This window comes from Leptonychotes weddellii, chromosome 6, assembly GCF_054177405.1.
Source record: "Leptonychotes weddellii isolate Sample4059 chromosome 6, ASM5417740v2, whole genome shotgun sequence".
In the NCBI taxonomy this organism is placed as follows: domain Eukaryota; kingdom Metazoa; phylum Chordata; class Mammalia; order Carnivora; family Phocidae; genus Leptonychotes; species Leptonychotes weddellii.
The window spans coordinates 70,146,349-70,173,143 of NC_138374.1; the positions used below are offsets into that span (position 1 = coordinate 70,146,349).

At 40.7% G+C, this 26,795-nt stretch overlaps 1 protein-coding gene and 1 long non-coding RNA gene across 5 annotated transcripts in view; both read left to right on the forward strand.

The window, feature by feature from the left end:
- Positions 1-26,795, forward strand: part of RNLS (renalase, FAD dependent amine oxidase) — a 262,142-nt gene that overhangs the window by 14,724 nt on the left and 220,623 nt on the right. The gene's annotated exons all lie outside the window — the stretch shown is intronic.
- Positions 157-8,407, forward strand: LOC145722242 (uncharacterized). The gene is made up of 2 exons (XR_014146360.1): positions 157-4,656; positions 5,565-8,407. It is a non-coding gene; the product is annotated as an uncharacterized LOC145722242 (long non-coding RNA).

The following is a 26,795-nucleotide window of genomic DNA, read 5'->3' on the forward strand; positions in this document are numbered from 1 at the left end:
CTCTACAATGGCAATAGATATAGGTGTATATTTAATTATAAATTAGGAGAACATAGAATTGCTTTTAAAATTCTAGAATACAACCACCAAACGTGGAACAGCAACCTTGAAGCCTTAAAGTAGATAATTTCAGATTAAGGATATGCACTTTAATTCACTGTGGAGAAGTTTGCCCTCCGACAAAATATTATTTGTTTGACTGAGCCTAAAGGAAATGCTTACTTTGCTTATATTTTAAAAATTATGACTTGTTCACCTAAAATGTAATAGTTTAAAAATTATAGTAAATTCACAGATGGAAGGTTTTTTTGATGAACTATTAAAGATCTTGGGGGTCCATTTCTAACTTTGTAAAGATTCCCTAGTGAATATCCACTTACTCAATAGTTATCTATGTACCATTCCTCCCCTTTCCCCACGTCGGTGTCCGAGCAAGCAAGCAAAACTCCTCATGCTGTCCCACACTCTCTTCTCCTGTCCCAGCCTCTGGCTACACAGTCTGGCTTCAGATACCCTTACTGTGCACTTCAGGTATATGGAATTGCTCAGGATATATTTTTAGTATATCTATCAATACACCTAATATTTCTGTTCTTTGGGTTTACCTTGATGTGTTAAACCAGTTTGATGGACATGTAGGAGGTTTCCAGTTTTACAAAATTTCACAGAATGCTCCCAAAATGTTGATAAGTGCAAATCTGAAACAAAGATTTTCTCCACTAAATTCCTTTCCTCATGGAAACAGTTAATTTTAACATAGAGTAGAGTAAGGCCCTCTTGATGGTTTTTGTTCTAAGTTTTCTTGGCTAATCTGTGTTTTATTTCTGTGTGCTTTAGAATCAGTTTTCATTAAAAAACTCCTGTTGGAATACTGATTTGAATTACATTGAACTTAAGCATTAATTTAGGGAGGAAGGACACTGTTACAATAGTGCATCTTTCTATCCAAAAGAACACAAAAAAAACAAAAAACAACAACAAAAACAAAACAGTTCTCTAGGAATTTTCATGTCCTTCAGTAAAATTTTGTAGCTTTTAAGATCTTATATATTTATTATTAGGATTATTATCTATGAATAGTATCATTTTTGTTTTATGTTTACTTAGGTTTTTTCAGAGGAAACCACCTAGTTGTTTTTAAATCTACTATGAAAGGTCTGTTTCTTTTGATAGTGAAGTTAAACCCTTTTATGTTTATTGGGGTAAATAGCGTGTTGCTTTTATCTTTTCCACTGATGTCTGTTATTTATTTTACTTGGTTTTTTTCCCACTTTTTTTCCATTTTCTTCTTTTCACCAATTTTATCCAGTATCCCTTTTCCCTTTCTCACACTGTTTATTTATAGGATCTACAGTGCTTTGTCATTCCATGAATGCTTATCTTTTTATCCTTTACAAACATGTTTAAACCTATTTCATCTCCTTCCTATTCCTTTCTGCCTTATTCCACAAATAATTTTTGAATGCCTACTGTATTAGATGTTGTTGGGTAAAGTAAAAAAATTAAGTAGTCTTTCCCTTCTCCCAAAATATTTCTTTATCACTTTAAATGACAAAGCAGATCAGTAATCTTACAACAAATGAAACAATCAGAGGTTGAAAATAATTCATTCCCCGCCCTGTCCGCCCTTCCTGCTCCCCAGAGGTAATTGATGTTAGTGGTGTGGTGAGTGTCCCGGGGTGCCTTCTAAATGTATTGTTTTGAAATCGGCTCTTTAAATTGACATTTCTTCAGGGGCGTCTGACTCTTGATTTCAGCTCAGGTCATGATCTCGGGGTCCTGATATTGAGCTCCACGTTGGGCTCTGTGCTCAGTAGGGAGTCTGCTTGAGATTCTCTCTTTCCCTCTGCCTCTGCCCCTCCGGACCCACTCATGTGCGTGTGCGCGCGCACTCTCTCTCTCTCTCTCTCTTTCAAAATAAATAAATAAAATCTTTTTAAAAATTTGATATTTCCACAGATAAACACATCTTATTTATTTCTATTTAATGGCTGCATAATCTTCTATAGTTTGGAAGTCCTAGGATTTAATTTTTCATCCCGTATTGTATATTGATGGACATTCATGTGGTTTCCAGTTTTTTTCTGTTTATTCCTGTTTATTGCTCTATTGAGTGATAAAGTGCCAAAATTGCAATTTTGGGCTCGAAAGATCTGTACATTTTAACAGATATTGCCATATTACTTTCTAAAAATTTTATAATGATGTGCATTCTTAATGTGTGAGAATGCCTGCTTTTCTATATACTTGTTAGCAGTGGATGTTTTTAATTTTTTATTAATCTTTTAAGATTTCTGCCATAGTGATAAGTGAAAACAGGTACATTATTCTTGTTTTAATTTGCATTTCCCTTGAAATTGCATTTCACTTGAAAATGAGATTGAGCCTCTTTTTATGTTTATTGGTCATTTAGATTCCTCTCTTGTGAATATCCTGGTCATCTCTTATGTTTTTCTAGTGGGCTATTTGTCTCTTAGGAGCATTTCATATATAAAAGATATTAATGTTTTTCATGTGGTATCACAAATATTTCCCAGACTATCATTTATTTGTCTTTTGCTTTTTAAAAATGTCATTTGCCATAATAATTTCTTAAGATTTTTATTTAGTTAAGCATGTTTATCTTGTATGGATGCTGGATTTCCTGACTTATTATTTCCCTCACTCTGAAGTCCTGTAAATATTCTAAATTGTATTTTAATACTTTTAATTCTCATGCTTTACATTTAAATCTTTATCTGTAATATGTGTTTTATAAAGTATGAGATAGGGCGCCTGGGCGGCTCAGTTGGTTGGGTGACTGCCTTCGGCTCAGGTCATGATCCTGGAGTCCCGGGATCGAGTCCCGCATCGGGCTCCCTGCTCAGTGGGGAGTCTGCTTCTCCCCCTGACCCTCCCCGCTCTCATGCTCTCTCTCTCTCTCATTCTCTCTCTCAAATAAATAAATAAAATCTTAAAAAAAAAATAATGAAGTATGAGATAAAGATTGGGCTTTGTGGGGCTTCCCCCCCCATAGAAATACCGATTTTATCAACATCATAAGATTTATTTTTCCCACTACATTGAAATGCCTTATTTGCCATATGTTAAGTTCCATATATACTTACATTTGTTTCTGGATATCTGTGTTGTTCCGTTTATTTATTCCTGTGTCAATGCCATCACTCTTTGATTTATAGTCCCTTTGTGGTTGTAAGTCATTTTTAGGGAGTCTGAGCAGTATGTGTGGGGTGTAAGCGTGAGAAAGCTTGATTGTCCCCTGGAACGGCCCTCAGACTCTCCCATGTGAACTTTACGTCATTCCACAGAGGAAGGGCCTGAATGGCGTCTTGGTCATTTGGGACAACTTTCTAGTGACCCTTGGCTGATGGAATAGTCTCATGCTGGTTTGTAAGGCTTGGTCGTGGTTATTTTAGTCTCGATTCAGAGCTCATTCGCTCCATCCCTAATGCCAGGCAGGCCTGTCTGGTACCAAGGGCTGGTGGCAGAGTGGATCTGGGGTCTGATTTTGAATATCCGCCCACTCCTTCCTTTAGACTCCCCCGGGACCAGCTGCTTGGTGCTGGTAGGCGGGTGGCCTTGGCTTGCCTGGAGTTCGTGCCTGTTGTCTGACGCTTGGTGATGGGTCTGCATGTAGACAAGGTGGGGTGTGTTTTCTTGGCCCAGAGGGCAGATTTCAGCTTCATACTGAACCTTTCCAGGCTGTTTCCCCAGGGCTAGAGGCAGCGATGTCTCTCCCAGGCAGCTCCACCAGCTGAGCTTCGCCTGAGCCCCTGTGGGGTCTGCCCTTCAGCAAGTACCTGGTTAGAAAACAGGGCCCCTCCTTCTTGGAGCTCCCTCTCCAGGTAGTGTTTCTGGATCATTCTCTGGGGGGGCTCCCAGGGTTTGGAGGAAGAGCTCTCCGGGAATATTGGCATTCCCATAAAGCTGAGCTTTGGCATTTCACATCCTGTTGAATTTTCTCTCTTTATTGACTGGGCAGTGGGGCTCAGAGTAGCAAGCCAACTCTTGGTGATTTCTCAGAACTCGCTGGGGACAGTTGGCTAAGTCCTTTTCCTGGTGGCATCTGGAACTTGAAATGTAACATTATGAGTGCTTTTTGTCCCCAGCTTCACAGAGAGCCAGGGCAACGGGGAGACCTGCTGTTGCAGTTTTAACACCTGGAAGACAAGAATTTCCTTCCCACGCCTTTATGAATATATCCCAATTTAATCATAAGCATGCACCCATCAGGAAAGTTGACTTGTTAGCCTCCTGTTCATCCTCCCAGTTTGAAGCAAAACTACTTTCTCGGGGTGTCTTCCTGACCTCCAAGACCAGGCCATTTCTCCTACCAAATGTAATCCCAGTTTTCTGTGCCTCAGATGCTTAGCACTCACTACAACTGTAATTAACTAATGACTTAATCCACTGCGTGATATGTGTCTTTCCTGGAGGAACAGAAAGTACACGAAGACAGGAACTTTTTCCGACTTACCTATTCCTGCTTTCCTAGGATCCCCTCACCTGTGGTCGGCTCTCAGTCTCTGTTTACTGAACGAATGAATGCATGAATGAATGGCACGATCTGAAGTATGTCTTGAAGAACAGGCAGAGGAACAGGAAGGGAATGCTTTGGAGAAGAAAAAAGGTCTTAGCAAAAAGCTGGAAGTAGAGGTGCTTATCTTATATTTTGGGGTCTGAAAATAGACTGGCTTGGTGAGAGTGAAGGCTTTGTGGTGGGGAATTTAGGGAGATAAAGCTGGAAATGTGGATTTGGGGCAGAGTGTGGTGACCTTCCGATGTGAACATCCATTGAACAGAAGTCCTAGTTCATCAGAAATATAGAATCTACCTTTTAAAACCTGACTGGGTACAATGAAAATAAATAAATTTACCTAATTGGATTGGGAGGAAGAAAACATTTGCGGGACTTGGGGGAATGTTGTTCGAAAGGCTTTTCATCCTGACAGACTCACTCTCCTTAAATAGACGCTTAGCACTTCAGTAAACCGAACTGTAAAAATACATAATCTCAGAACCTATCGTGTACTATAGAATAAAATGATAAATACTGCTCACCACGAACACCTTCATCTCCTCCTACGACTGCTAGCATCTCCCATTATCTTTGATGGAAAAATGAGAGCCAATTCCTTTTTGCTAAAAGAAGTTTAAATTCCTCATTTTTCTCTGACATTTTGGTGAAAAGATTTTGATTAAAAGCACAGGAAACACAGGTCCTTTATTCATCAAGTAACATGCTTCATTGCTTTTTCGAGCAGACCGTCTCCATAGGAGGGGAGATAATTCAGTTTCGAAGTGTCCTCAGATATTAACTGCTCTGTTGGGCTACCTGCAAGCTTATGAACTGAGATCTCAATTTTTAGAAAAACCAGTTATTACTATTAAATTCCTTTTATTTGTTACATCTCGATCTTTACCTTTTATATCTACCTCATCTACTTGTTTTTCTTTATTATTATCTACAAAGTACTGGAGAGTGGGACTTGGTTCTGGTTGATGTTTCCTTCTCTTTCTTAGTGCCCAAGAGGCAACCCAATCTAATCTTTGCTGTTCTCCAGAAACCCAGCAGGCAGCAGAAATGACAAGAGTTCTGCACCCATCGTGGAGTCTAGAGCCATCTGGCACCGCTCCTTCTTGCTCTGATTGCCCACTTTAGGAGACAGCGAGCTTCCCTCCTTCCATACGCGTCCCTCTGGGGAATGACTTACTGAAAAGTAAGAGGGGTTCTGGAAGATGATGAGAACCGGGATCGAAAGCAGTTTGTCCTTATTATGTCAACCACTTTGCCTTCACTGTATCATTTACTCTTCACAATTGCCTCGTGAGTATTTTACCCCCATTTTATAGTAGAGGAAAGTGAGACTCCAAGAGGTTACGTTGACCTGTCTGAGGTCACAACTGTTGTGGTGCTGTTGGGTGGCAATCTGGAATCCAGTCTTCTCCAGGCTCTGGTGACGGAGGCCTTGTACCTCTTGGCCCCTGTACGCAGCACTGGTGAATGTGATCTCCCCACCCTTAATATAAATGCATCAATGATGTTAATATTTGGGCCCCTTTGTTCTTGGACATGCTGTCGATAGCTATGTGATATCTGAAACGAGCCCACCAGGTTGCTACTTGAACACAAGAAAAGATCCCTTCCTAAATTGGCCTTCCAATGACTGGGCACTTCCTTCAGGACTCGGAACTCTCCTTTCCATTCAGAGTTCTTCGAAAACAGAAAGGCTTTAAAAGGAGAAGTCACAACTAGATATGAGGTGAGATGAAAGAGCCGAGAGCTGTAATTTATTGAGTTGCGTCATTATCATAACCGACTTGGTCACCAAGTGACTTGAATGAAACCTTTTCCCTTCTGGGCTGGCAAAGGCATTTGGAAGAGAGAAGAAATTTGAGAACCGAGATTTTTAGCTTTCTAGCAGCAATCTCTGAAGATTCAGGTAAAATGTGCTACACGCAAAGAAGGAAGTATCACCGCCATCAACTACTAATGTGGAAGTAAGGAACTGTAAACATTAAGATTGAAAGAGAGGAAGGGAAAGATGGAAATGAAGGAACACCAGCATTCTGCATGGATACACTTTCTCCCAAACAAGAGTTTTTCTTTTTCACAAACGGATCTCATGTAAGAAGTTTCTTATTTGTTGGACCAGATTTACAAGACACGGCTCTATGTCGACTGGACATTTGGATCCTCTGTTATTCTTCTGAAGTGCTATTTCCAGAGTCTGACATTTTCTCATTTTGACTTGAATGTTTGTTTCTAGAAAACAATGAGGGAGATCATCTAAAAAAGCATCTCGTGTTTACCAGTATAGAAGTCTCTGTTGGTTTGAGGAAACTATTTAAATGTTTGCCTCTCCTAAAACTTCCATGACATAACAGCCAAGGAAAACCACTCTGGCCAAAGCAGAGTTTGCTTTCCATTTCTGTGAGTTGTTAGATTTTTTTTTTTTTCATCTTACAGTTTTATTTGCCACAGGCCAATGAGATGATATTTTATTTCAGGAAGGGAAAATAAAATCCAGTTTTATTTGTTAAAAAATGGTAGTTGTAGTCTTTTATTTAGATGTTGAAATCAGGTTTATCATTGTACAGATATTTACTGAACTCTCACTATGTGGTAGAAACTGTCTGGATGCTTGGAACAGCAGTGAACTGAACAATAAAAGCCTCTGGGAACTCTTATTCCAGTGGAAGGGGACAGAATATCCTATAATTTTCTGTTCCAAGGGGAGGAGGAGGAGAAATAAAGAAATACCTAGGAGAGATAATAGTAAGTGCTGGGAAGGAAAATGAGGCAGGATAGGGAGATTAAAAGTGACAAGGGGTACTTTTGTACGCAGTGTGAGCAGCTCTGTGACAATGGGAGTTGCGAGCAGCAGAGACCTGAAGGTGGTGAAAGTGGGAACCATGGCAGTATCTGGAGGAATATCCAAGCAGAAACGGCTTCATGTAGAAAAGCCCAAAGAATGAGCAGTCCCTCAAGGAGGCCAGTGTGGCCGGTGCATAGTCACAAGGAGGGCCAGTGGTAGGAGATGAGGGCAGACAGAAGCAAGGCCTAGCTGTGGAGGGCTTTGTGCTCTGATAAAGACATTGGCTTTACTCTACAAGAGACGGAAGACCATCGAAGGCATGATGTGATCTGACTTAGATTAAGGAGGCGTTCTCCTGCCCTTGTGTGGAAGTTAGACTATAAGAGGACTGACCTGACCAGACGGACTGATACTATAAAAATACAGGCCAGAAATGCAGTCGGCTTGGACTATAGCAGTATTGATGGTGTGTCCAAGGGTGGTTGCAATCCAAATGTACAAGAAGCCCTAGTTTTTGCATCAATTCTGCTCCCGATATCAGATCTCAAGGGTTCAGACAGGGAGAAAAATCACACACTCATTAACGGTGCCAAGAAAGTGTTTGAAGAAAGAGGAAGTAGTCATCTATGCCAAATGCTGCCCACAGTTTCATTTAAGAATTGGCCATTGGATTTAGGAATATGGCGGGACAGGGGTGACACTGACAATAGCTTCTCTGGGGTACTGGGAATGAAAAACAGATGGAAGAAAGCTTGAGAAAAAACAGGAAGAGAAGACATTGAGATTGTAGGTTTAGACCAGTGTTTGTCATTCTTATGTTTATTATTACCTCTCTAAGGAGCTTTTTTAGACACTTTTTTCTAATTGTTCTTCCCTCACCCTGAGGAAATTCTGATATCACTGATATGTTCTATATTTGTTACATATTGTATGTACGTGTATTTGCTTTATGCATAAAAAGTAAGAATTTTTCACCTGGCAAAAATGGGTTTTTGCCCACTGAGGGCAGTATCACCCCTATTGGGAATGGAATGGTTCAGACAATTCTTTAGATGGGTTTTTCTTTTGTTGGGGGAGGCAAGGAATTGGACTGGAGGCTAGAGAAGGAGGTTGGATTGTGTCTTTATTGTTTTGTATTTTTAAGATGGGATATGTTATACCATGTTTGTGTGCTGATGGAAAGAATCTAGTAGGAAGGGGAAACCTGATGAAGAACCAGGTCGGACAGTTCTGTAACCCAGGGTCTTCAGTAGGAGCTAGAGGACAGGGCCTTTGATGAGGGCCTGACAGGTCTCCTGATAGAGCAGGGACGCACAGCGGCTGAGCACAGGTGGGGCTGGGATGCTGTCTTTGAAGGTGAGCCTGTGGTCTGGTTGATGTGTTTTCTCAGTGGAACAAGAAGCCAGATCATCAGCTGAGATAGAGGAGGGGCAAGAGATTTCGAAGGTTTAAAGGGGGAGCAGAGGAGTAATATCGTCATTTGGGGAGTGAACTGAGTAGAACATAGTAGGCTAGCTAAGCAGTGCTAAGAGCCACTTGAAGTCAGTGGTTGCCAGTTGAAGATGAGACCAGTCAGTATGTTTTTCATGTTCTCCCCTAACTGCCTTAGAGATTTCAAGTATTTGAGTCAATGAATAAATGAATAAAATGAGTTAATACTTAGTTTATGCTGCATGCTACCTAAGATTTTTTTTCAGTTTAGCACTTACATGGGTTTTTTTTTTTTAAGATTTTATTTATTTTTTTATTTAGAGAGAGAGTGCATGTGAGTGGGGGGGCGGTTGTCGAGGGAGGGGCAGAGGAAGAGAGAATCTCAAGCAGACTCCACACTGAGTGCGGAGCCCAATGCAGGGCTTGATCTCACGACCCTGAGATCATGACCTGAGCTGAAGTCAAAGAGTCAGAAGCTTAACCGACTGAGCCACCCAGGCACACAGTACCACTTAGATGTTTTTAACTGGGATGTTTTATGCTTGATTTTGTTAAAATTGAGGACTTCAGATAAGAACATAGAATTGCACACCCTAGTTCAGCTCTTCTGATCAAAGTAACTAAAATGAACATGGATTTTTAGTGCCTTTGTTTTGGTTGATGCTGCTGCTGAATTAGGGAAGAGGAAGTAAAAATGACCAATAGTTTTGAATCTTTATCTATATATGTTATTTTCATTAAAAAGGAAACTAGAAGTACATGGTAGTTTTCTTTGAGGATGTGGTAGTCATTCTGTAGAAATATCTGAAGTTCTGAACTGTGCCTATTCATTCATCCATTTATTCATTCCCCAAGGATTTTTCTCAGCTTCTCCTCTCTTATCAGGCACAAAAAGACAAAGCTGAATCTGACATGATTCCTACCCTGGAGTACCTTACAGGCATCTGACGTTGCACTGCCCTTAGAAGTGAAGTGTTCATCCTTCACTCTCGAGTATCTAAAATTAGGCGCACACTAATACATGTAAGGAGCATGATTCCTACGCAGCACCACACCAAATGTGCACTGATAAAGAGAGAATGTTGTGAAATTTGTAAAATAAAAAATTCACACACCTTAGTAAATTCAATCCATTATATCCAAAATCTTCCTGGTAGATTCTCTGCGCTTCCAACACGAAACAGTGTGCTCATAGGGACTGCTTTGTCATGAATACAATGGTGTGTTTCACAGAATCATAACTAGAGATGATTAATTCTTAAAGAATTAGTAATTCTTAAGGTTGGTACATGTCCCTCGTTCAAGACTAGTTGGCGCTTCCAAGAGTTAACAGCCACATAAATCCAGCCCGTGATTCATCCTCAGGCCGAGGGCAAGGCTGGCACTCACGGGCTGCAGGGCACACAATGAACAGCAGGGGGCAGTGTTTAAATGCTGTTCGGGAAGTCAGTGCCGCGGGCCTCAGACAATTCAGAACACTTCCCAGTGATGATTGCAAATGCACCCCGGGATTATATTTTTCTTTTATATTGCTATGTGTCATGCTTTGTTTGCCAAACAGAATATAGAAAATGAATAGGCAGTTTTCTGGCACAGTTCTTAGTAGATAAATTGTCAGAATGAACTCCATTGCTTAAGAGAAGCATAAACACAGTTCAGTCACTGGATGCGGCTGTGGGGAATTTGGGTTTGGCCAAAGTGATATTTTCTTTGAAAATTCTGTGAGACCGCGGTTCTCTTTGTTTTCGTAATGATTCCACTCCACCCCCCAAAAGAGCAAGCTATCGGATTACCGAGGTTCCACTTGTATGCATGTGGCTGCACATATCTGACAAGATTGTGAATTCATTTTGCCATGACTTGTAAGTTATAGATACTATTTGAATAAAAGGAAACTAAGCTGGGGCGCTTGGCTGGTTCAGTCTGTGGAGTGAGCGACTCTGGATCTCGGGGTTGTGGGTTCGAGCCCCATGTTGGGCATAGAGATTACTTAAAAAAAAAAAAAAGAAAGAAAGAAAACTAAGCTTTTGATTCACTTTTACAACTTTCATGGAGAATTTTGTCCATATAGCACATACAACAGAGTGTATTTAAGCCGTCCCCCAAATACAGATGTGTGTGTATGTTCGTGTGTGTGTGTGTGGGCGCAAGCGTGGATCCTCTTCATCGTCCTTTACATTTTAGGGTAACACCACTCTTGGTGATTGAAACCTTTACGTGATAATATACTGGTGGAAAAGCTCTGTGAACATAGTCATTATCAGGCAGTAGGTAGATGAAGATGTTGTTAGTCTGTAACTGCTGCCCTTCATGAACTTGTTCACTAGTCCTGCACCTTTTATATTTACTATTCATTGGAAAGACTTCGCTTTGAGAGGATGTGATTCCTTATTGCCCACATTGCCAATCGCATTCCAGTTAATTATAATCCGCGTACATCTACTGAGCACTCACTGTAATCCAGGAATTGTCCCGGACTCTGAGTTCACATAGGCTGCGGAGCCCTCGCCCTGGTTCTTCAGGAGCTCGGAGTGGGAACATTGGTCTCTGTTGGACTTCTCTTCCAGTCCTTCTGAAATGTGTTGTCTTGTGTGTAGCTGGGCTGTGGGCAACGTCTGGTCGTTTCCTCTGCCCTTCTTCCTCGTCTTGGCTCTGCTGCTTGTTAGCTGGGTGACCTCGGGCACACGACTAAACCTCCCCGAATCCCCGATTTCTCTTCTGTACGGTTGAGATGACAGTTCCAATCCCACCAGGGCATTCATTTAGGAAGAGTAAATGAGATCGTGTATTAAAGCACTGCGTATGCTGCTGGTGCATGATCAGGGGTCAGTGGAAGAAGCTCTGTTGCCTTTTCCCTTGGTGTTGGGCTCGTGGCCGGCGCTGACGGCCACAAAGGTTTCATCCACTTTCATTCCCTTGCTGCTGATCCATTCTTCACGCAAGTGGCTAGTTGGGAACTTAGAAGCAGAGTGCCTCGCAGTGGCTCCAATTCAGGAGCCCCTTTTATGGGCCAGGTATTTTACATGACTATAATCCTTGAAATGACCCGGTATTGTTATTACCCTCACCATCGGGGGAAGACTCAGGAGATAATAATCACTGTCTACAGCTGAGGCCCTACCTACTAGAAGAACCAGAGTACGATCTCTAAAGCCTGTCACCTTTTTACTGCCACACATTGTTTCCAAGGTCCCCTCTAATTCTAAATGCTCTAATTTTTTTTTTTTTTTGAAAAATGAGTGTGTTATAATCACAAGCAGTAGAATTTCATTTGAGCACAGGCTCAAAGGCTCAAAAGCCGGATGCCTGATGATGTCATTAACAAGCTAAGATGTAGAGATCTGCATTTTTATAAATAAGTGTGACTATTAGTCCACGGACAGACCAGAGTTACCCAAATAGTTCTTGGTTCTTGCCATCTGCATCGGTTGATTTTTCCGTATCAACCGAAAGTCGAATTATTTTTAAAGGGGGTGGGGGAGGGAGTGCATTTCTTCTTTAGACTTTTGGAAATATTTAAAATTTTTTGATAAAAGTTTATCACTTTGGTTTTTTAAAAAGACTATTTTTTTTTTTTAAGATTTTATTTATTTATTTACTTGAGAAAGAGAGAGAGAGAAACAGCATGAGAGGGGATAGGGTCAGAGGGAGAAGCAGGCTCTCCGCCAAGCCGGGAGCCCGATGTGGGACTTGATCCCAGGACTCCAGGATCATGACCTGAGCCGAAGGCAGTCGCTAACCAACTGAGCCACCCAGGCGCCCAAAGACTATTTATTTGAGAGAGAGCAAAAGAGATCACAGAGGGAGAAGGGAGAAGCAGGCTCTCTGCTGAGCAGGGAGCCCATTGTGGGGCTCAATCCCAGGACCCCGAGATCATGACCTGAGCTGAAGGCAGACGCTTAACCGACTGAGCCACCCAGGTGCCTCTATCACTTAGATTTTTAATAAAAGGGTTGTTTTGATATCATGACTTTCCTTTAATCGTAAGTAGTAAACTTTGAAAATCTGTGTTTGCTTTGGTGGAGTAGTTCTCTGTCTTTACCTTGTATGTATGTCTCGGTACCTGGTAGCCTGAGGACATCAGCCATAAAGAGATGAAACAATTAAGGAGATGGACAGCTGACCCAAGTGGCTCAATTGCTCAGCCATTGCCCTTTGAGTTCAGTGTAGCAAGGGTCCTCGACTTGAGAAAGAGGACCTTGCGGGTATGTATTTTCTGCAAAGAAACTGAACAAACTATTAAATTAGAATAATTACAATTCTATGTAGAATTCTCTGTATCAACTTCTAAATGGTACCTTGGGCAAATGCCAGTCTATCTGGACTTCATGTTCCTCCTCTGTAAAATGAGACCGTGGACTTCTAGGTCTCCAAAGGTCCTTCCACATCTAAAATTTAGTCTACAATCTATTCTGAAATGATTCTGCAAAAAGGCAGTTGTGTGTGTGTAACTGCTGCTTGAAATGTGAGTTCCTTGAATGTCACTTCATAGGACATAGATGTTAGAAAGTATGTTTATAAAATGTTAAAGTGGGTGAGTGAGAGAGAAATATTTCAACCTTGTTTACAAACACCTTGGTTAGCAAGCTTTCACCTTTCTTGAATACATTAGATTTGGGGGGAGGAAAGAACAAGGCTGCTCATATTCAAACCAAGATTCAAATTTTTTTTAAAAAATTGGGGCACCTGGGTGGCTCTGTTGATTAAGCATCCGACTCTTGATTTTGGCTCATGTCATGATCTCAGGGTCATGAGATTGAGCCCCGCATTGGGATGTGTGTTGGGCGTGGAGTCTGCTTGAGATTCTTTCTCTCCCTCTGCCCCATCCCCCCTGCCCCCAAGCTCGCTCTCTCAAAAAAAAAAAAAAAAAAAAAAGCTTAACTTCTCTCTTTCATCCACTAAGCTTGAGTTCCTTGAGTCTTACTCTAACTCTGCCACCTTCCACTGTAATATTTCTGGAATGAGTGTATTATAAATTGAGTGATGAGATCCCCAGTGTACTTGATTACACGTTGTGGGACAACTACGAGAAAGTAAGTCTTCTTCAATCTGTACTCTTTTTAGCCTCCACTGTCCCATCACCTGCTAGCTACTTATGGTGTGTTGAAGGAAGAAAAATCAGTTACCCAAAGAAAGAAGATCTTCCTCTTAGCCTGTTCCTCACTGAACTCTCTTTAGAGAAAAGCAAATGACTGTTTTTGATGGCTAGCTGAATGATTTTTTTGAAGTTTTACAAACATAAATAAATAATTTTTATTTCTATAAAGCAGTTCTACTTGTACAATAGGACCACTGAATGGAATATAGCGGGAATTTGGGTAGATCCTTTTCTCCATTTGCCAAAAGTATGTTTAAAGCAACAATAAAACCTAGCAACAACCAAAAGAAAAGGAAGTTTGGGGATTATGTGGGTGGATGAGTGGATAGGTGGGTAGGTGTCGGTGTGAGTGTGGATATTGTATTGAAGGAGGAATGGAATTTAAAGTCATAATTATTGGTATATATTCTGAAGCAATTTATGGGTTTAACACTGAGTCCTACAGTAGTAAGTTTCAATATTATTTGTTTTAAATCTGATAATGTTTTATACATGGAGAAGTTTAAAAACTGCGTTTCAATTTGTGAATGTAGGAAAAGAAAAAGATGAAAGCACTTCCTTTTCTGGGTGAGAGGCTTGGGGTAAACGATGTCTGAGGTTCTTGATGCAGCAAATGTTCGCTGATTTTGTAAATCAGCCCATCAGTCTGATACCAACACTGGTGTCTGATACCCGATCCCAATGCTTTCTAGGTCGACCCCCGAGTCGTATTTCTCCTACACTGCTCTTCCCCTGCTCTTTCACTCCCTCCTGTTTATCTCTTCAAAACAAAAATACTTTATTTTTTTTACTTTCCCCTTTTGTAGCTTGTCTTATGAAACAAACGTAAAATCATAAGCAAATTGGGTATGTTTCCGACTTACGTTTACAGGCACGGGCAGTGTTCTTTGTTTTGCATACATGGGACCAAGTGTTAGGAGATGAGGCAGTAGACGGCAGCAGGTGTATGAGGAGCCCCATGTCACCCTGTGGCCGTGCGTGCATGCAGGCATTCCCCAGGATTTGTCACACTGGACACAGCCTGTTAGCGTCTGCTCTCAGCGCTACCGGCGTCACTCTCCTAAATGTGAAACGAGACCTAGCCTGGCTGTTGAGCCATATAGTCACCTGCAGCAGTCCACTCGCCTTATGAATGGCTCTGAAGAAGCCCGTCGTCGTGCTTGTCGATGCTCTTGTCATGTGACCCAGAGGGAGCCAGCCTTCATCCACACGCATGGGCTTCCTGGGAGGCTCGACACCACCTTTGTGTTAAATGAACCCTCCTGTCATTTGTTGGTCTTTGAATGTGTGGATTTTTAAAAAATATACCTCTCCTCATCCATAGGTAGGGACATACTTGGAATCATGTGAAAGTGTGATGTAGTTAACGCACTCGTGAGGGGCACCTAAGTGAAGTTTGTAGATTCGCTCGGTGTATGTCTTAAATTAGTTGATGTTGGGGTCATTGTGGCGCCTTGTCAGCATTTGGCTCTGGAATGCGTCTGCCACAGCTGTGGTTTCGCTGGCCCTTACCACTGCCTGATGAGGTGGTGGGTCATGGCCCTTTGGTATGTGGAGACGGGCACCCAGAGTCCTGGCCGATGACTAAATCAAGCAGACAACCCAGCGGGGGAAGCTGGTCTGGAAAGTAATAAGAACAAACAAAACATGACTGGAAGGTAATGAGAACGATTTTCTTAGCTCTCTCAACCACTGAAATGCAGCTGTGCCAAGAAATTCCGGAGACGCTTTGAGGATGCTGGGATCAGAGAATGTATTGATAAATACACTTTGGCTTTTGGAGACATTTCTCGGGACGCTGTGCTTTCTGTTTCCACCGCGTGGTCCCTAGTAGCTTACTCAGAGTTCTTAAGACTCCTAATGAAATGCACTGCATACATTATTTGGGGGGAAGGAAACTGATATTCAGCACCCATCAAGTGTTTCTATCTGGTGCGGCACAAACTGTGTCATAGAGTGAAATCTGGTCTCTGCCCTTAAAAGCAGTCCAGTGGAGGGGACTCAGCACAGCTGAGCCAGGTGCTCCATGAAACAGATGTCTACACCCGCGTTCATTTATCCAGCCTCAGGAGCTTCCCTCCCTCACCAGCCCCTCTTCCGTGTTCAACAGAAGGAGGCCGTGAGCCAATGGGATCTGTTTGAAGAGATCTGGGGACACACTGGGATAAAGGTATTTAAGAAAAGGAGCCTCATCATCCGATTCAGCTTTTCTGTTAAAATTTCACTATCATGTATAGTATTGCAATGCCTAGTCCTCAGGCCACTGCCACAGAGGATGATGATTACTTGAAAATTGGACTAAAATCTCAAATCACTGCTGGCAAAACTGGTGTCTTACATAGGTAACTCTCAGAAGATTCCATAGTTTCAACACGAGCAAAAGTTCTAAAACATCGTAACAGTTCTCTGATCTGCAACCCTGAGAAAAAGATCTAAGTATTTTATTTTTAAGATTTTATTTATTTATTTGAGAGAGAGAGAACAAGCAGGGGGAGTGGCAGGCAGAGGGAGAAGCAGACTCACCCCTGAGTGGGGAGCCCAACGTGGGACTCGATCCCCGGACCCTGAGATCATGACCTGAGCCTAAGGCAGACGCTTCACCGACTGAGCCACCCAGGTGCCCCAGATCTAAGTATGTTTATTATTCCCACTTCAAAAATGAGAAAATTGCCCAAGGTGGCACAGTTAATGAGCACGCTGGTCTCGGGACCCAGTTAGGCTGCGTCCAGGGGCCGGGCCTTCCCCATTCCATCACACTTCTCACTATTTATGTGCTTCTCATACCCAACAAATGACCCACGGGTTTGCAGGTAGAAGAACCACAGTAGAAGGGCAAGATGGACAGTTGTACACCTCCCATACTTTCATATTCAGTGTGGTAGGCAGAAGAATGGCCCCCCAAAGATGTCCATGTCTTAATCCCTGGAACGTGGGAATATGTTGCATTACCTGGCGAAAGGGACTTTGCAGATGTGGCTAAGGATCTGGAGATGGGGAGATGATCTGGATTATCCAGGGGGCCCACTATAATCCCAGAGGTCCTTGTAAGTGAGAGTAGGCGGGAAGAATCAGAGGCAGATGATATATGATGTGAAAGTAAAGGCGACCCAGAACCGTGGGCAGCCTTTGACAAGGAACAGGTTCTCCCAGAGAGCCTCCAGAGGTGTGAACACAGCCTCGTGGGCACCATGTTGTTAGCTCTGTAAGACCTATTTTGGACTTCTGTGAGGCAGTGTATTTGTGTGATTTGAAGCCACTCTGTCTGTGGTAATTTGTTATAGCAGCATGAGAAAACTAAAATTCCCAGGAATTATTTTCATTAGTACTAATGTTTTTAATGATACTAGCTCATTTTCATCTGAGAATGATCATAATATTGAACATTATAATCATTACTAACTGAATATGTAGGAACTGTGAGGAATTTATCTCTCTTCTCTCTTATAAATGATTCCAATCGACTGCTTTCTCTGACAGTTTGAGAGAATCTTTACATCTTTACAGTTTTGTGAAGTCAAGTACTTATCGCCTAACTAGTTCTAAGGAACTTGAGAGCAATTTACTTGGAAATGACCTAAAACTTATTTAGGCCTTTTAATGAGACCATTTTTTAATTTTGTTTTGTTTTGTTTTATGGTGAAAAAGGTTTGCCCCTTCATAGCGGATTCATTATTGGGAAAGCCAAAATTGCTTTGAAGTTTCAAAATGCTGGTATTTTTGGAACTGTTATTTACTTCACACGAGATAAAAATCTATTTTTTCTGCAATTAGTTTCACTTCGCATGTTGCAAGGATGTGTCTGTCAGTAAGTTTTGTAAGACCCCACTAATTATTTGACGAGAAACGTGGTTTCCAAATTCATAAAGTTCCAGGAAGCACACCTGAACTACCATGCAGATGCCAGGACGGGCAGATTTCGGAAGCACTTTCCCATCTCCTTCCACCTGGAGCTGAGTGACCTTGGATTTGGAATGTGCGCTTTAGGTTAGTGCTGTCACAAATCAACGTGAAAAGAGAAAACAATTTAAAAGTAAATGGAAGGAAGTCTTGAACTAAGGACGTCATATCTCTGAAGGTTATCTCAAGGGGTTGATACCCCGTTTAGGACCATTGCTTCCGAACAGTGAAATGAAAAAGCCGACACTCACTTGTCCTCAACCTCTCATCCCCGTGCACCGGTGTGCACAGACACACACTGCGAATCTGTTGCTGGGGCACCACAGTCCCCAACAATCCCTTCCTTGTCATTTAGGTGCTACAGCCTGCTGTCTAATCATCATCTTGGTTTCTTGGGAATCAGTTTAGGATTTGAAACTCTTGTTGCCTTTGAAGTAACATTGTTGGATTTTTCTAACACTTGTTACACAGAAATTTTACTTAGTCTGCACGATAGTAAGTTTAAGGCTGGTTAAGAACGATTTTTAACATTTCTTGCCTCGATAATTTCTTGTTTGATCATCGACATATGACATCAGTTTTCTGAATCATGGATTAGATGATAACATTTCTATTCATCCCCAGCATGAAGCCAATAATCAACTATTTTTAACCACTGTCATTATGAGAAGTTTTTTCCAGCGGTAACGTTCATTGACATGTTCATTGTTTCTTATATGAAAGTGAGAAAAATAAGAACAGTGTCTCTTTGCAATAAGCGCAAAGGGCACAGCCTCATCCTCTTACTTAATTGTGCTCAACATCAATCAGTGAACTCTGTCTTTATTTGAACCATTCAGAGCTTTTAAAGTCACCACTGTTTATTTTAGAATTTTAGAATTTTCATTTTTGGTTCAAGTAGGTGAAAAGATCAGCAAAGCATTTTTTTTTCTTTTTATAATAATTTAAAATGTCCTGAATAGGCAACAGTGCCAGAATGTTATTTACAAATGACTTTACAATAAGATAAATATAGAAAGAATATAGAGTTTTATCCATTACTATGAATAGGCCATCGGCAGGCAAATATATTTATGACAGAGAATTATGTAGGTTTGGATTTTTGTTTTCAATCTTGACATGAAAGTAATTTGCAGAATTCTCCTGCCATTAAAATATGTAAATATTGAATATATTCTGCATTCTTTATTATTACTTTTCAGTAGCACTTGACATGCCAGACATGTATTTTTTTCTCAATACCACCCCCAAATTTAGGACACTTCATTTCACATGAACATATATTTAATTTTTAATTTAGTGATTATTTATGGAATGAATGGTGATTCAGATTCTTGGAATACGTCAGAATGATTCTCTTAGTTAACTTTAATTGTTCATTAGTGCTACTGATAAAATGTTTTTATTTAAAATTTCCAGTTAATCAGAGTGCATACATTTGGATATTTTTCCCTGAAACAGCAAGTCTCACACTGTTCCTAATTAGAGATAGATGTAGAGTGATACATCATGGCAGAAACTGACAAAAAAAAAAAAAAGTATCTTTTGACAAAATGAACTTCTGGGAACTTTCCTGCCATCTCGTTAACGTTAAGAGCCGCGTAATGCCGAATCATGCTGTTCAGTTTATACTGACTCTGTATTGTTACTTTTTTCCCCTTTTTACTAAAGTCTTTCTCCATTTAAGTTTTGGGTCAGTACTCTAGAAAAATGAAGATAAAAAGTTCGGGATAAGACACAAGGGACTTCTCAGCGGTTTGCTACACTGAAAATACAGTTTATGTTGTGGAATCCCCGAGAAGCAGTGAGTTCAGAAGTGAGGCTTCTCCAGGAAGGCAGCGCTGCGGCCTGGGGACCTTCTCAGACAAGCTGCTGCTGGAGACCCACAGAGCAGAAGTACCCAGGGGAGCACTCGCCAGAGCGACACCCCTCGCTGTAGGGTTGTACCTTGAATTTGTCGGACTTCACTGAAAACAAGTATTTTGAGGACAGTGTTGTCTGAAGAATCATAAATACTAATATCCATGACTTTATCCATTCAGAAGCAAAACCCTTCTGGTGTCTCAGACACATGCTTCTTGGTCATCCGGGTGTCAAGTAATCAGTTGGCCACTAAGACCTATTTTAGGAACCGGTTCTCACACAGACTTAGCTTGTCGGAACCCACGGGTCAAAGATACCTTCTGTTGTCATTTGAACCCATTCACAATCTTTGCATTTCTTTCTGATTAACTTATGAATATCGTATAAGGTGTGTGAAGTATGTTTATATGTATTTAGTGTCTTTTAACCAGTTGTTTCTGTTAAATAAACATCTTTGTGTATTTTAGGTTTACTTTTCCAGAGGCATTTCATCTTCTTACGTGTCTCTCTTAACCAGATGTGATTTGTCTTTTTTTTTTCAAAATTTATTTGTTTATTTTATTTTTTTTATTTTATTTTTTAAAGATTTTATTTATTTATTTGACAGAGAGAGACACAGTGAGAGCAGGATCACAAGCAGGGGGAGAGGGAGAAACAGGCTTCCCGCGGAGCAGGGAGCCCGATGCGGGGCTCGATCCCAGGACCCCCGGGATCATGACCTGAACCAAAGGCAGACGCTTAACGACCGAGCCACCCAGGCGCCCCGATTTATTTGTTTATTTTAGAGAGAGAGAGTTGGGGCGAGGCGCAGAGGGAGAAGAAGAGAGAATCCCAAGCAGACTTCATGCTGGGAGCAGAGCCCAACACAGGGCTCAGTCTCATGACCCTGAGATCACGACATGAGCCGAAACCAAGAGTCAGATGCTTAACTGACTGAGCTACCCAGGAGCCCCCAGACATAATTTCTTAAAAGATAATTTGGATTGTACTGGACAACCACCAGACAACCCATTGGTCCATCTAAATTTAAAATATATAACAAGAAAGTGTGAAGTGGCATTGGAGAAGTTTCAGAAGAAGATGGAGAATTTCCAGATAACCAATTTTAGTTTGGATTTTTCTCCCCTAATATTGAAATGAATTTCTTTACATGTAGATTTTATTATTTTTAAGTAATCTCTACACCCAACATGGGGCTTGAACTCACCACCCCAGGTCAGAAGTCACATGCTCTTCTGACTGAGCCAGCCAGGCATCCCTTTCCTGTCTGAAGTGTCCACTTGGCAAGTGAGAAGAGAGAGACCTTAGGCAGGACCCAGAGCAGGAATGACCTAGGGGCTGGGAAGGGCAGGGGACAGAGGGGTCAGGGTGGGCGACCGCTAGCAGCCACATGGGGTCACCAGATAGCATGAGGAGTTAGGCTGGAAATATTGAGCAAAGGATTGTATCTGAGGGCTGAGGACAAAGGGGAAAAGGGTAGAGAAGTGGGAATGCACAGGTTGGGGTCAACTGAAAGAAGTCCACGTCTTTTAAAAGCACAGTTCAAGAATATTATGCTTGGAGTCGTCTGCGTCACCAGCTGGACCTTGCCTCACTTTGGGGGTAACTGTCTTCATCATCGTGTTCTAGGAAAGGAACGGTTTTCTATCGCTCAAGGGAAGATACTTGCAGAGCATTTGTATTCTATTTTGTAATTACAGTTGGAGATGCCGCTTATCTTATTTCTTGTAAAACTCAGAGGGAAACCTTCCAAGGGCTTTCCTGCTCTTGGGTCTCTTCGTAATCAAATATGCTTCTTCAGCAGTAATTGTAGCATCTATTATCGCGCCTGAGCCGCTGGCCGCCGGGCAGCTCGCTGCTTCAGCATCACTGTGGTTTGCAGACAGACCATCCTGCCGTGCTGTCTGGTGGTCCTGATAATAGGTTCTAAGTGCGTAGCTGATTTATACTGCCTGGAATTGTCCCGTCTGTTCCTAGCAATTGAATTTGGCAAATTAATCATTGAACCTTTTCCACCCCACGCTCAGGGCTCCGTGTGAGGTCATTGGTGTCACGCCGAGTAAGACTTCACATTGACAGAAAGAAAGTTTGTGCTGGAACTGTGAACGTCCCCCCCTCCAGAGATGTGCATGTTATCATTTCAGATGAAGGAGTGAGAGCAAATAAAAGCATATTATTTTTCCCAAGTGCACCGAGCCCCACAACAGAACCGAAAAGGGAGGTTCGTACTCCTCATTTCCAGTCACATGCTGGGCTCCTTGGGCTTTCTTCTCTTCTCACCAGAGCTCTGGCTCCTGCAGCACAGAAGAATCATGCTCAAATTCAGCCTCACACTTACGTTCTCAGAGCTGATTCCAAGATGCTGGGTTTAAGGAGTGGAGTGGGTGAGGGGGACCTGTCAAGGGGGTCTGCATTAATCTGATGCGCTAGCTCTCCACTCACTGTAACCTTGAATTTTTAGATCACAGGGATCTATTTTTAATCAAGCCTTGTAATTAAGCAGAAACTTAGTGGATGGAGACTGACAGTCACATGACTGATCCCCAAAGCAAAATGCAAAGGTGTCTCTCTCCTTTTTGCCCCTCACCCCTACCTCTCAGAAAAGCCTCATCTTGTCCTTGGAGTGGGCTGTGGAGGGTTTCATTTAATGCCCTCAGCCCCCCAGACCCCCTGTCCCCATACCTCCATCCTTACCAGATAGACACTTCAACCACTGAGGCTTCCTCCTCCATAAAGAATCTTCAAATAAGGGCGCCTGGGTGGTCAGTCAGTTAAGCACCCAACTCTGCTTTCGGCTTAGGTCATGATCTCAGGGTTGTGAGACTGAGCCCCGTGTTGAGCTCCACACTTAGTGGGGGTCTGCTTGGGATCCTCTCCCTACCCCCTGACCCTCTCCCCTCTTTCGCTCTATCTCCAAAATAAATACAAAAATAATCTTTTAAAAAAATCTTCAAATAAACATCATCAGCAGGAAGTCCCTTGTTAGTTAGTTCCCTACATTGACTCAGAGTGGAACAAGGATGTTTCTTCTTGCCTCAGGGGTCAATCTGACCCAAACCCAGATTTGACCAGAATATAGAGATATAAATTGTAAGGCTAACGAAGGAGCTGTTGTTAGGGTCAGTTGTCTTCTCAAGCTTAAGAAGGTTAGAATTCTTTTCTTTGACAAACATAATTTTCCTGCCTTGATTTCCTGTGCACTGTAGTACAGTGTGTTCTCAAGACTAATTCTTGGAACAGTCTAGAAGGTTCATGTGCTTCTTACTTTGTTGCTACTTGTCAAAGGGCAAAGGGGTTGAATGTGTCAGATGCGTCGGGTCATTTACATAACACACTACATATTAATAAAAAAGGGTATGTAGAAATTCAAGGATATGTTTCATCTTGTTTCAGCATTTAATTTTAGATTATGGCCAAGTATCTGTTTTCATTGAGAAAAGCAAGAATCTGCCAAAAGTCAACATTAAGCAAATGAATTACATCATGGTGAAAAAGAGTTGAGACATGTACACAGACACATTGTTGCATTCACTTGTTATCAGAGTAGCCTTGTTTTTTAAAAAAGTATTACACTTTTCATTGCAGTTTAGAAAACTTTTAGAGAATTCAGTTTATGTATTGATTTTCATTGCATTCTGAAACTGCTCACAAAGTGTAAATTTTCCTTTCTATATAATAGAGATACTCATGCAGTTTTCACAGTCAGCAGCCTTATCATGGGAGAGAATGCCCTGATTCTGAACTATATTACAAAGCTATAGTAATTAAAACAGTATGGTATTGGCATAAAAACAGACATATACATCAATGGAACAGAATAGAAACCGAGAAATAAACTCACACATATATGGTCAATTAATTTATGACAGAGGAGCCAAGAATATACAATGGGGAAAGGACAGTATTTTTTTTATTTTTTTAATTTTATTTTATTATGTTAGTCACCGTACAGTACATCATTAGTTTTTGATGTAGTGTTCCATGATTCATTGTTTGCATATAACACCCAGTGCTCCATGCAATACGTGCCCTCCTTAATACCCATCACCATGCTAACCCATCCTCCCACCCCCTCCCCTCTAAAACCCTCAGTTTGTTTCTTGGAGTCCATAGTCTCTCATGGTTCATCTCCCCCTCCGAATTCTCCCCCTTCATTTTTCCCTTCCTTCTCCTAAAGGGAACCCTCTTACACTGTTGATTGGGAATGCAAGTTGGTACAGCCACTTTGGAAAACAGTGTAGAGGTTCCTCAAAAAATTAAAAATAGAGTTACCCTATTACCCTGTAATTGCACTACTCAGTATTTACCCCAAAGACACAGATAGAGTGAAAAGAAGGGCCATATGCATCCCAGTGTTCATAGCAGCAATGTCCACATTAGCCAAACTGTGGAAAGAGCCGAGATGCCCTTCAACAGACGAATGGATAAAGAAGATGTGGTTCATATATACAATGGAATATTACTCAGCCATCAGAAAGAATGAATACCCAACTTTTGCCTCAACATGGATGGGACTGGAGGAGATTATGCTAAGTGAAATAAGTCAAACAGGGAAAGGACAGTTTTTAAAATAAAAGCTGTTGGGAAAACTGGATAGCCACATGGAAAAGAATGAAACTAGACCACTATCTTACCCCATGCACAAAAAATTAATTCAAAATAGATTAAAGACTTGAATGTAAGACCTGAAACCATAAAACTCCTAGGAGAAAGCATAAGTGGTAAGCTCGTTGACATAGGCCTTGGTGATGATTTTTTTAAATCTGACACCTAAAGCAAAAGCAACAAAAGCAAAAATCAGCAGCTGGGACTACATCATATTAAAAAGCTTCTGCACTGCAAAGGAAAACATCCATAAAATGAAAAAACAATGTACTAAATGGGAGAAAATATTTGTAAATCATGTATCTGATTAGGGATTAATATCTAACATATATAAAGAACTCATACAATTCAATAGCAACATAGAACAATTCAATTTAAAAATGGGCAGAAGTGGAACACCAGGGTGGCTCAGTTGGTTAAGCGACTGCCTTCGGCTCAGGTCATGATCCCAGGGTCCTGGGATCAAGCCCCACATCGGTCTCCTTGCTCAGCGGGGAGCCTACTTCTCCCTCTCCCTCTGCCTGCTATTCCACCTGCTTGTGCTCTCTCTCTCTCTGTCAAATAAATAAATAAAATCTTTAAAAAATAAAAATAAAAAATAAAAATGGGCAGAAGATCTAAGTAGATACTTTTCCAGAGAACACATACATGAAAAGCTGCTCAACATCATTAATCACCAGGGAAATGCAAATCAAAACCACAATGACATATCACCATATATCTGTCAGAATGGCTATTATAAAAAGACAGAAAATAACAAGTAGTAGAGTGGAGGAAAGGGAACCTTTGTGCACTGTTGATGGGAATGTAAATTTGTGCTATGGAAAAAGTATGGAGGGTCCTCAAAAAATTAAAAATAGAACTACTGTATGATCCAACAATTCCACTCCTGAGTATTTTTCCAAAGAAAATGAAAACACTAATTAAAACAAATATTTGCATCCCTATATTTATTGCAGCATTATCTACAGTAGCCAAACTATGGAAAGAGCCCAGGTGTCCATCTACTGATGAATGGATAAAGAAGATGTGGTGTGTATATATATACAATGGAATATTACTCAGCCACTAAAAAGAATGAGATCTTGCCATTTGTGACAACGTGGCTGAAATCTGAGAGTATTATACTAAGTGAGCTAAGTCAGACAGAGAAAGACAAGTACTGTATCATCTCTCTTATATGTGGAATCTTAAAAAAAAAAAAAAAGACAAGCTCATAGATACAGAGAACAGATTGGTGGCTGCCAGAAGCAGGGAGGGGGTGGGGATGTGGGAGACATGGGTGAAGAAGGTCAAAAAGTAAAAAGGAAAAAAAATGCAGTTGATGTAAAACAAGCATAGCAATTTTGAATCACAATCAAAATATTGAATAGATGTGTAGAGAAAAGACAATGTGTCCTTGAGAGAGTTTCTCTGGAAATTTGTACTTACTATATAATTCTCAAAATATTTTCTTGAAATTTTTGGGAAGTTTTTTTAAAGAAAAGTTATGGTCAACTCTCTTAAATAAAACTAGAACAAAGTTTTTTTTTTTTTTTTGAAACTACATAAACATGGATTTGGGAATTTGGAGCCACCCTGGAAAAATTCTTCAAATTGTTGTTGTAGTCACACATTCTTTCAGATACATACCTACTTCTTTAACCAGGGCCTGAAAAATTTTTGACTCTTCTCAGACAATTTTCCACTTTCAAAGGAAAAAGATTTGCTATCCTTGCAGATAGTCAAAAGAATGAGCTGTGTTCTCTAAAAGCAGTTCCAGAAGGGGACTTTTCAAAATGTTTAGAATAATAGTAACAACTCTGGTATAACAGCATCATTTTTGAAACAGTGCAGTTGTCTGGATGTGTTAGTTCTTACATATTTGTTGAAAAAATATAATAGTTTATAGTTGCATGTGCAATAGTGAGGTAGTGTTTTAGAAATGTTCACTTCCTTGAACCCAAATACAGTTGCTGTTCTCATTGCCACAATAGCTTATGAAATGCTTGTCTTTGGCTTTTGGCTTGTAAATTTTCAGAAGTCATGATAGCATAACCTAGCAGAGTTGCTCCACAGGCATTTTTCAAAACTACGTCTTTTAGTGGTGAAAACATGTTAACAAAGCAAGACTTTACAAAATAGGAAAAAATATTATATTTTGAAAACTAGGTGATTACTTGAAGTATTTTTTATCACAATATAAATTTTATAGTTGCAATTATATTAACATTCTGGTGGAGGTGGTATCCAGTTTAATTCATCTTTGTTAGTTTGTGGCTTATGTTATTAAAGTGATAACAGACTATTCTGTTCATGAATGGTGGTTAAAAATCCAGTGATAGAATAAATGAATGTGAATATTGAAAAATTAGATCATGAACATTTGATGCATTTAATACAGTATAGCTTGATGGAGTATTCAAAAGTAAATACAAATTTACTTTTGTAAATTTTTATTTTGATTGATTTGAACTTTTGAACATGTTACACTGACTCTGAAATTATGAATCTGAAATTGGATTCAAGAAGGCATTGGATATGCTCATATTACAAAGCAAGTTAGATATTTACTGAAATTAGCCTATTCAACACATATGTGC